Here is a 10,348-nt window from a genome sequence, read left to right on the forward strand (position 1 = left end):
AACATGTTCTGCCCTGGCATGGTAACTCTGAGGTGGTGCATGCTCGTGTAACTTCAAGTAGAAAAGAGATTTGATGAGAAAAAAAGAATGAGCAGGAACTTGGTCTATCAGCTTGTAGGTATTGGAGGGGCTTGTTTATGCTCTTACTAGCTTTAATTCAAACTATGCAGCTTTTCCCCTCCTGTTTATCTTTGTGGCTTTTAAACACATCTGGCACTACTTAGAAAAATAATAATTATGCTGCTGTTCCTTCCAGAATATTGTACTTTTTAAAAAAGTTTCCAGTTGGGATATGATGCTACACATGTTTTGTAGATTGTCAGAGGACCCAGAGGAAGCCAAGAGCTGTGAAGTGTTGTCAGGATGTGGATCTGGGCCCTTTCATTAGATGAAAGCAGGGTTTGAGCTTTATAAAGCCAATGTCTCTGAAGTAGTGTTGGTGGGATCTCAGTGGCAAACTTCCAAGAATTAACTGCAGAGCATTTTGGTTTTATTAGCAGTTCTTCTTTGTGTAGAGCTTGTTAAAAGCTGTTAGGATACTGCTAGAAATATGTTACAGTTTGCTCTAATGTGTTATTTGACTGTAGTGCGAGATGTGACATTAGGGAGACCCAGAAATAGGTTAAGAGCAGAGATCAGCATCCAAAAACTGAACTGGCTCCAGCCAGACCACAGTAACCCATAGATTGTGTTATCTGAACAGAAAGAAATGCTCTCCCAATCTTTATTTAGTGACTGTAGTGTACCATTATAAAAGGGCTACTTCAGCAAAAAAAAAAAAAAGTAAAATGAAATATTCTGCCTTATAATTTACTATTAAATATCTGTGTTCTAAATCCCCAAGCAGACAGCTGGGGTCTTGAACTCATTACAGCACAGCAAGAAATGCAGGCCTCAGGCAAAGTGTTTTTAATGTGGTAATGAATATGCAATACTGGCCCAGTCTTGAAAGGAAAAGACAAGTTATGTGGAATGGACTGGCTCTCTCTTTTCAGGGTGGATGGGTGTAAAGGAGACATTTGCATTCTCAGTGTTGGTCAACAGAAGAGAAGGATGGAAGTCGGTGAGGAAAGGATCAAGATTAACAGCTCTCCCCTTTGATCAGAGCTCTCCTTAAAACCTTCTGTGGATCAGGTAGTACAGTAAGTAGGTCTTGCCTTCTGCTCCATGTTTTGCCCTTGAAAAATTTTAGTGCTCTTGCTTTAAAAAAAAGAGGGTGCTTGTGTGTTTGTTTTCTGGTTTTGTTCCACCAAATATAACTGCTACTGCTACTAGGTTAAAAAAGATAAATTCAGTGTCCAGCAAACAAGGACAGAGTCTGTCTTATAAAAAAGGTGAGTTTGGTAGCATGATGGATAATAGATACTTAGGGTTAGCAAGGCATTGGGCCTTGTTCTGTCCTGCATTTGTAGCATGTCCCTGTATCTTTATTTATATCCTTGAGATGGTTGGTACCCTCATACAAGATGTTGTCCAGTGTTTGTTCATTATAATTTTAGGATCCCTTATATTGAAGCTAAGAGAGAGGTCGAGGGGAGCCAAGGCAGGAGGAAGGAATGGGGATCCCAGGTTCTCACATCTGGGAAGTTTTGCTGAGTTTTGGGTAAGTTGAGTGGGAACCTGGGTGAATAGGACTGCAGCTATAACAGAAGGCCCTTGCTTGGGGAAATTGTTGAGAAGTTTCTGTCTAGGGAGGTATTAAAAGGGCCAGTGTTTCTTGCGCTGAAAATGGTAGTACCTGGATATATTGGTTTGAAAAGTTTCAAAAATAATGTACTACAGACACATGGAACACTTGAGTCAACTTCACACAGATGCCTGTGGATTTGTTACTTTTTCTAGTCAATCATAAAGGAAAAGGGAATCTTAACTTCTTTGCTGTTTCACTTAATCTCAGATTCTTGCCATGCTTCATTTAGCAGCTGTCTGTCCTACTCACCAGACAGGCATGGCTGTGAGTGCATGCATTGGCCATGTGGTGTTGGCACAGTGTTACATGTCCTGGGACTGCTCTGCCCAGTTTTCCACTGTCATGGCATCTGTAATGTTCCCCTGCATTAGCAGGGTTTGAGAACTGGCTGTGTTATTCTCTCTCGTCTTTAAGTAGCCTGATTATTTCACCACGGTTCCTCAGACATGGATTTTACTTGGGAATGGCTTGTGAAAATGCAGTCTCTCTAAAGTTGTGAGGTCAGGGGCAATTTTATTAAACCACTCCCATTTTCTGTAAGATGGAAACAGTCTTTTCTACTGCTGGTCCAAAGCCAACAGGGATGGCAGTTGCTGATTTATCTGAGTAAAGTAATGATGCCACGTGATGTCATTAGGATTTTTCCCCTTCTACAACACTTCAATTTACTAAAACAGGAGTTTCGGAACTTGTCAATGAGATGCAACTCTGCTTGGAGTAGAGTGTGACAGCTGTTTAGCAGTCTGCAAACACTGTATCTGAGTCCAGGAGGGAGTGAGAATGCAGCTGGTATGAAGGGGCTGGTGGAGCCTGTATTGTGCCTCTCACTGCGTCTTCTGGTGAGCAGGAAGCAGCTTGTGAGAACTGCAGCACGTGCTGCAGGTTTGTGTCTTGGAACCACCACCCTTGGCAAAGCTGATGGAAAAAGCCATCTCTCCGGGGGAAAGGGAGCCAGGAATAGGGGCACTGAACAGCCACAAGCTGGGTAGGGAACAGACAGTGTTTCCTGTAAGCTGCGAACCATTTGCATGAGTCACCTATGTGACTGCACAGCAAAAGCATAGGAGGGCTGAGAAAAAAGGAGGAAAAAAGCTGTCAGCTTTAGACTGCCTGAAGAATCAATGAGGACCAATGGAGACATAAATTAATGCTGTCCTTCCTGCAGATCTCTGCAGCATTCCTGCTATCCCAAAGGATGCTTTTGTGCCTTTCCTTCTGTCACTCAAACCGTCCTCAGAAGGGAGCTCTCAATAAGAATCTGCTTTGGGCCAATCCACAGGTTGGAGTGTGGATATTTTTTTCCCCTATGCATTCATCACAGAACTCTTTTCTGTGCCTGTTGAGGCTTGGAAGCAGAGTTTGTCTCCTCTTACTTGTAGTAATTAAGGCATGGTGATTAATCAGCTGTTTGTCTTTGTGGGAAGACAGCTCTGATATAACCTCTGCATTCAAGCCCACAGCTTAGGTGCCTCAATTCCTCTCCATATGCTTTATGTGTCTTGGCTGTTCTCTGCTGGTCTATCTCTGCTCTGGATCAAGCCTTTCACTTCCAAAGCTTTGCCAGGTGTGGCTCTGGCAGGGGAGTCAATTTGGGGCTATGGTAGACAGCTGCATGTGGACAAGCCTTGCTTTTCTCTAGTTTTGCATACAGGAGGTTTGTAACACTGACGTGATATGATAGCCCTGAAGGTGAACTGAACTGGCAGGAATATCCTGCTGAGAGTGCAGAACACCTCTGTTCTCTGGGAACACCCAGCTGATGGAGGCCAGGAGGGGCTGCTCTGGATCATCTGTGCTTACAGGCACAGGGCTGCCCTGCCCTGCCTGGTGTGAGCAGGCAGGGATGAGATCTGGAACATGTTCATAAGCTACATACCATCTCCCTGAGCATTTGGGAAATCCCTCTGTGCTGTCTGATTCCCCGTTAAGGGCTAGAGAGCAAGAATGAAGCTTGGAAGCCAGGGAATGGATTTCTTGATGCACCTGGGGAGGTGAAGTGACTGATGAGTCAGGCTGTGCATTGTGGTTACTGATCCCAGACCTGCCTAGTTCTGCCCCATGGGCCTGTATTGCACTGTGTTGGATCCTGAATGTATGATGGTCTGCACAAAGGTGCCTAGTTGGACTTCCAAAGGCATAATAAGTGTCATGGGCTCCTCTGCAAAGTAGGACAATGCAGACAGAAACTTAATCTTGTCTCTGTACATTATTAAATCTTTGAGTTGAGACTGTTAATGGCTGTGGGCCCACCAGACTCCTTTTTCTGCTGAGTGCCTAAGACACCCTTAAGAACTTCAATTGTTTTATTTTTTTTTTTTTGGACACAATTTTTAACATAGTGCCATAGTCAGAGATTTTACAGGCACTCAAATATCTGAACAGGCTGTATTTAAATGTTTCACCTCAGCACTTTCTGTGCTTCCCCCTCAGAGCAGATCAATAAAGCTAATACCTTTTTTTTCTCCATTGTCTAACATTCTGGGTGAGCTCTGGTTTTAGCTAGACAGATTTATAATTACTTGTAAACTCAGAGTCTTTGTTTGCAGAGGTGTTGCCTTTGAATAATGACTGAGAAGCTTTGTTCTCTGCCTCTGCAGCCAGAGATTTTACAGCACTGGAGGAGTCTCAGATGACACTCTTAAATGTAACATAACTGGAAAATGAAGTTTCTTTTGAAAAGCATTATTACATTAATTGATCCACAGCAGGGGCTTGCTCAGATTTCCGTTTTGATACCAGACTAGTCCAATAGATATGATGGCAATAACTGCTTGCATCCATCTTCCCTCAAGGCTCTGCTGCAAAGTTGGGTGGATCATTTTGAGAGCAGCAGAAGCAGTAACACAACTCTGCATTTTCACACAGCTTATTTCTTCAGGTCAAAGTACCTACTGCCTTTCACTGCACTGGGAACATTTAAAATACCTCTTTTGTGCTTTTGAAGCATTATGAGAGTCTGTCTCCTGTCCATTTGCCTGCTTGCTTAAAGATTATCAGAGGTTTTTCTGAGCTATGTCAAATTGAGTGAAAGTTGTTTGATGGATTCAGAAGCTACTTGGAAGGAGATGAAAGCACAGGCCTTCTTTCCCCCTGGCCCAGATGTGTGAACACACCGACTGCTAAAAATAACCTAGTTCATGTTGCCATAAGGAATTTATTATTTTAGAAAAAGACAGGACTGCCTGGAATTTTACTTGGAAGGGATGCAACAGCTCACATGTTTGGTTGAACCCCATGACCCAACACCTTGAGACATCCTTTTCCTAAACAAATAGAATCCAATTAAATATAAGTCAAAATCTGATCCTGTGCCAGTGGCACCTGGGGGAACAGACCTGTTAGCTTTTAGTCCTGCAAGCAACAAACCATGATGCAGAGTTGAGCATCAACTCTGGATGGAACCTGTTCAATGTGTGGGCAAATGCTGAGCAGTATCCCATTCTGAGACCAGTGTTACCAGTTTGACCCCTACTGGTACCTTACTGAATTCATGTTAGCATGTTTGTGAGTTGCCATATCCTCTGAGTTTGCTTTGCCTTTTTTTTTTTTTTTTTTTTTTTTTTTTTTTTTTTTTTCCTTTTTTTTCTTTTTTGTTTTTTTAATAGCACGGGTATTTCTGCCTGCTTGAAATAAAGGAGATTGTGTCTTTGCTTACAGCTACCCCATGAGTGGTAAAAAGTCATTAGATAAATTTTTAAGCTAAACACCAATCTCTAGTGGGTGACTTTCTCTTTCTGCTCTGCTTACTCTATGACAGATAATACTGCAATAATGGTCATGGCATGGTTCAAAAATCTGACAATTGCCCTTCTGAAAAAGGATTTTTTTAGGGATGTTACCCTTTATGTTCCACAGCAACACTGAAGCAGTGAACTGAGGCAAAGAAAAAAAGTGTTCCAGAAAATCAGGAGTTCAATGGAGAAAATGTTGCTGAGCTAGTCAGATAGCTTTGAAGCAGGATGGGTTTATTTTTGCTTGATTTAGGTTTTTTTGCTATAACAAAGCTGCACCAAAGCAAGACTGCTGATGATCTTGGGCTAGAGAAGTCCCTTTCCAGCAGTGTGTGGTTGACCCTGGGAAATTCTAACTTCTGGCTAAGTAGATTTGGGCCGCAGCTCTTAAGCCAGCTGCTTCTCAGACCTACACAGTGCTGATTCAGCCCCACTGAGCCCTGGAAGGCAGAGTTATTAAAGGTGTGCAGGGCATTCTGTGGAGCTGGAAGACAATTTGTCAAGGAAACAGTAGTGCTTTTATTATATAAATTAATAACTAGCTCTGGGTGTGCTTCCAGAGTCAGAGCATATTAGAATATTAACAAGGAGGTACCATTCCCTTTTACCAGGCAAAGGAGTTAAGCAGGGGATGGGTGGTAGCTGAACTTGGCTGTGGATATCCATAAAATAAGCAGGTAAAGAGGATTCCTCTGTGTGAAATGGAAATTCAGGAGATTTCTTGTTCGGGCTTGCCACGAAAGGGTGTTTTTGAGCAGACACATTCAGAATAATTACTTTGATTTCCTGTGGATTCATGTTCTCAAGAAGAATGACATCCCTGGCATTATTCTGGGATAGCTATTCCACTTTATGTTCATGTTGCAGTTTATTCTAGAATCATTTCTCCAGGGATTCTTGCTGCTGGGATAACTGTGCTGGCATCACACTGGAAACATCCCCACTCCTTCCTTCTGCTCTCTTAGAAATATTTTGCAGGGAACTAGAAACAAAACAGACTTCGTGTTCATTTAGATTTTGTACAAGACTTCCTTTATTATAAATAAAGCTGCATGAGAAGATCTATACAAATTGAACAGTGTCCTGCTATAGAAGCAGCAGTTTAAATACAGAATTGTCAATCAAGGAAGACCTTAGTCTGGAGAGTTCTGGTGTTATTGCCCATCTTGGCTGCATTGCCAAGATTCATCTCTGTACTACAGTTTTGCTTCTGAGCTAACATGTTACACACAGAGCCTCCCCACCCCAGTTCTAAAAAAAGACAAGTAATAAATAAAGCTGTTTACTAGGTAGGGTCCTATGAGAGACAATTCCTCACTGAGCAGCAGCAAAGCTGTTACAGGTGCCTAAAGTCTCATTTCTTCACCACAGAGAAAACACTGCAAAGACTTTGCATCAAAAATGGCTTGTGAACAAACACCAAATCCTTCTGCTTGAATACTGGATAAAATTTTAGATCATTTTGCTAAACTACAATTTATACCCCTGTATATACCTGTATACAGAGCAAGTTGGAAAGAGAGAAACTCTTTTCTGTGCCTGCTTAACAGTGAACACCCAACACCTCCCCTCAGAAGACATTCAGCTCCTGTACAGCAGTAATAACCTTAGACCAAGACATTTTCTAAAGGCAAATGGCTCCTGAGGCTATGCTGTAGATCAGTGGTTGCTATCAACCCACCACTAATTCCATTGCTTTGACAGAGCCTGTAATAAAATATTAAAACCACAAGTCGAGGGCTCAGGAAGTGGCTGGAAACCAGTGGAAGGCACTTGGAGTTCATCTGTTGAATTCACCTGGTTAGCAAATGGCAAGAACAATACTGAGAGTCCAGGACAGGCTGGTTACTTTTCTTCAGGATGTCTCACAAAGATCCAGGCATTGCCAAAGAGATGTTTGTTACTCAGGTGCCGTATGCAGTTTGGTTTTAAAAGAACGTTTTTCACTTTAAACCACAAAATGTCACTTCTACTCCCATCCTTTAAAGCTGCTTCCTATGATTATCCACCCAGATTTCAATCAAGGCAGAACTGCCCACGGGCAGCACTAAAATGTCTAAAGACATTTTTACTAGCTGGCAGCTGATGGAACTGAATTGTCTTATAAACCTTATTTTGTGAAATGTGAGCATGGGCTTTTACTAATAGGCTAATATCTTTGCTGTGGGCAAAGATTTGATCCAGGAGAGACAAGGAAGTCCAAGGAATGATGTGCTTCACATCATGGCCTCCTTGTACCGTGGCAGAGGTGTGGTCTGAAGAAACACTGTGTCACACACACACTTTGCCTCTCCTCTGATGGGACATGTCTGTACCTTTGCTTTGCAAGGAAGATCTCCACTCTGAGGCTGACTGGAGCACAGCTTATAATCACAGATAACATTTCCCCCAACAGGTATAAGTGGGTTCCCTGACAAATCACTTTAAAGGTTCTCAGGGCAAAATGAGTATTGCATGTAGGAAAATTAAGCCAAGCAATTTGCTTTCAGTAGAATCAAATCCATAAATTACTTGATTCAGCTCCAGCTTCTGTTCAACTAAAACCCATGGGAATACTTCAGGGTCAGTTTGGGCGTACAAGTACAGAAAACAAAGAACAAAAGATTCAATCCACTTATCAGTTCAGGTTCCCTTTGAGTCTGAGCAGCAGTGCTTGGGGCTGTGTAAAGATGAGTTTGGGCACGTTTACAAGCCTGTTGCAACTGGTGTTGCAAAGCTTTGTTCTGACATTTTAATAGGGGAGTTACCTTATTCTGTTCAACAGCCTTTTCTTCTCATGGTCTTCCTGCTCAACCTTATATAAAAGTTATTTTTCAACTCTGAATGTCATTTCCTGAGAGACCTGGGTCACAAATTTGTTTCTGTTCTTTAGACAGTCTAAATTTAGACTCCTGACAGGAAATGGCAGAGAAATTCTAATTTCTCTCTGGCTGGGCTGGGAGCACATTTAGAAGCAACTTCAACCACAACTGCTCCAGTGTGACCTGACTGCCAGCAGTGCATGTAAAGCTGGGTCAGCTACAGGCACTTTGCAGTAAACCTGGGCAGGTAAAAATGGCAAATCACCTGGGTTTGCAAACGACTTACACAGCTTCTGAGGTAGCCTCCAGGCTCCAGTACTGACCCACCCTCCCTGTACCTCTGCTTGTCACTACCTGCTTACCATGGCCCTTGAGATTGCTCCTGCTCTCTTTCCTACTGGGGAAAGCCTTCTTGGCTGTACTAAGGAAAGCCAGAGATTTACAGCACTCCTTAGCGTCAGCAATTAGTCCTGCCCTGTTGCTCTCCTGGCAATCTCCCAGGCACTCATCAACAAGGATGCTGAAGCAAGCACGGATGATCCAAGACTTTTTCTTACTGGCATTACCCACCAGCCTCTTCTCCCCCGTTTCTACCTACCCCTTACTTTCTGTTCAGAGATCCTACTTAACTACCTGTGGTAATAAAAGCCAAGGGAGGCAGCACTTTGGGCATAGCTCTGTCACCATCTGTGCCTTCTTATAAACCAGGTGTGGAGACAGGAGTTACAGCTTTCTCTGCCTCTGTGTGTGAAGTGTCCCTCAGTGGTGGCAGGACAAGAGAAAAACAGACACCAATGGAGTGTTGAAACAGTTTTTACCAGGAAGAGGGAAGAGAGGACATGTCTATGGAGAGTTTGCTTATCAACTGGATAAGGCTGGATAACAAGCTTCATGCTGTATGCTGTCTCCAGCAGTGATACAGGATTGAATTTCTCTCTGATATGATAGAGAGGATTGATAAAAAGGGACACATGGAGTGATGGTAAAAGCATCCCTGTTGGATCTTACCTCACAGAACAACCACCCTCTTGTAAACAGGATTAAGTGAAGCCCTAGTGTAAAACTTTGCAGGAAATCCTAGTGTGAGAAAATGAAATGAAATGAAAGGCCCCCTAGCACTGGAGGCCAGGCTTCTGGGACTAGCATAAAGCAGTTATGCACTGGGGCCCTGGTTTGGACCCCACACTCAGGAGGGTGAGGATCTCCTGAGTCCTCTCCTTCAGCAAAGCCACCTTGCTGAGGCTGGGCAGCCCATGGCACAGCACCAACATGCTTCCTGTGGGATTTCAGGCATTTCCATTTCTGCAATGTTTTGGTTTTTGTTTTAGCACATGCCTCAAGATTCTCCCCTGGCCTGAAAGCCTGGAGCAACTCTCCTCCTTTGTACTCCCAGCTCAGCAAATTACAGTTTACTAGTGCAGCTCCTCAGAGCAGCAGTCTTTAAAAAGATTGAGGAGAATGTATAAAGTAGCTTTTGCCTGCATATGTGGAGCAGAAGGGATGCAACACGGATCATAAGGCAGCTGCAAGTAGCACTGCCCAGATCTACTACATGTGCATCTTTTTCATCCCTTCCTTCTCCTCCCTGCTGGCCTTGGCCTAATTAAAACCATGTGCAGAGAGTCACACTCTCATTTGGAGGGTGATTGTTCACTCCTGCTACCAGACTTCTGAGATTGGCTTCATTACAGGATAATTTTGGAGAACTGCTTCTTTTAGGAAAGCAAAACTTACAGCAGTCATAAAACCATCATAGTTTAGGCTGGAAGGGACCTTCAAAGATCATATAGTTCAAGCCCTCTCAAGGGCCCTCTCAAGCCCTCTCAAGTTTCTCTCTAGGCTGTTCTCACGTCTTAGTGCCCCAAGGTAAGGAAAACAAACAACCCAAAATGTCAGAACCCAGTAGTGGTGTTTCTTTTATCTAAGATAATAAAGTTTCCTGTTCATTGATCCATACAAAATAGGCAGGAATATAAACCATTAGCCATGTTACCATGGAAGACTTGAATGAAATGGTCTGATGACACAGACCCTGCTCTGCTACATCCTCCCACAGGAGAAAAAATGTGCAGGGCTATTTCTGAAGGACAGGACAAGTCATTTAAGTGACTGCTGCAAGTCCAATA

At 43.1% G+C, this 10,348-nt stretch overlaps 1 long non-coding RNA gene across 1 annotated transcript; it reads right to left on the reverse strand.

Annotated features, from left to right (window-relative positions):
- Positions 1-6,430: 6,430 nt before the first annotated feature.
- On the reverse strand, positions 6,431-10,346 carry LOC137478265 (uncharacterized). The gene is made up of 2 exons (XR_011001476.1): positions 9,041-10,346; positions 6,431-6,800 (listed from the first exon to the last, which is right to left on the reverse strand). It is a non-coding gene; the product is annotated as an uncharacterized lncRNA (long non-coding RNA).
- Between the last annotated feature and the right edge of the window lie 2 nt (positions 10,347-10,348).

This window comes from Anomalospiza imberbis, chromosome 8 (genome assembly GCF_031753505.1).
Source record: "Anomalospiza imberbis isolate Cuckoo-Finch-1a 21T00152 chromosome 8, ASM3175350v1, whole genome shotgun sequence".
Classification (NCBI taxonomy): domain Eukaryota; kingdom Metazoa; phylum Chordata; class Aves; order Passeriformes; family Viduidae; genus Anomalospiza; species Anomalospiza imberbis.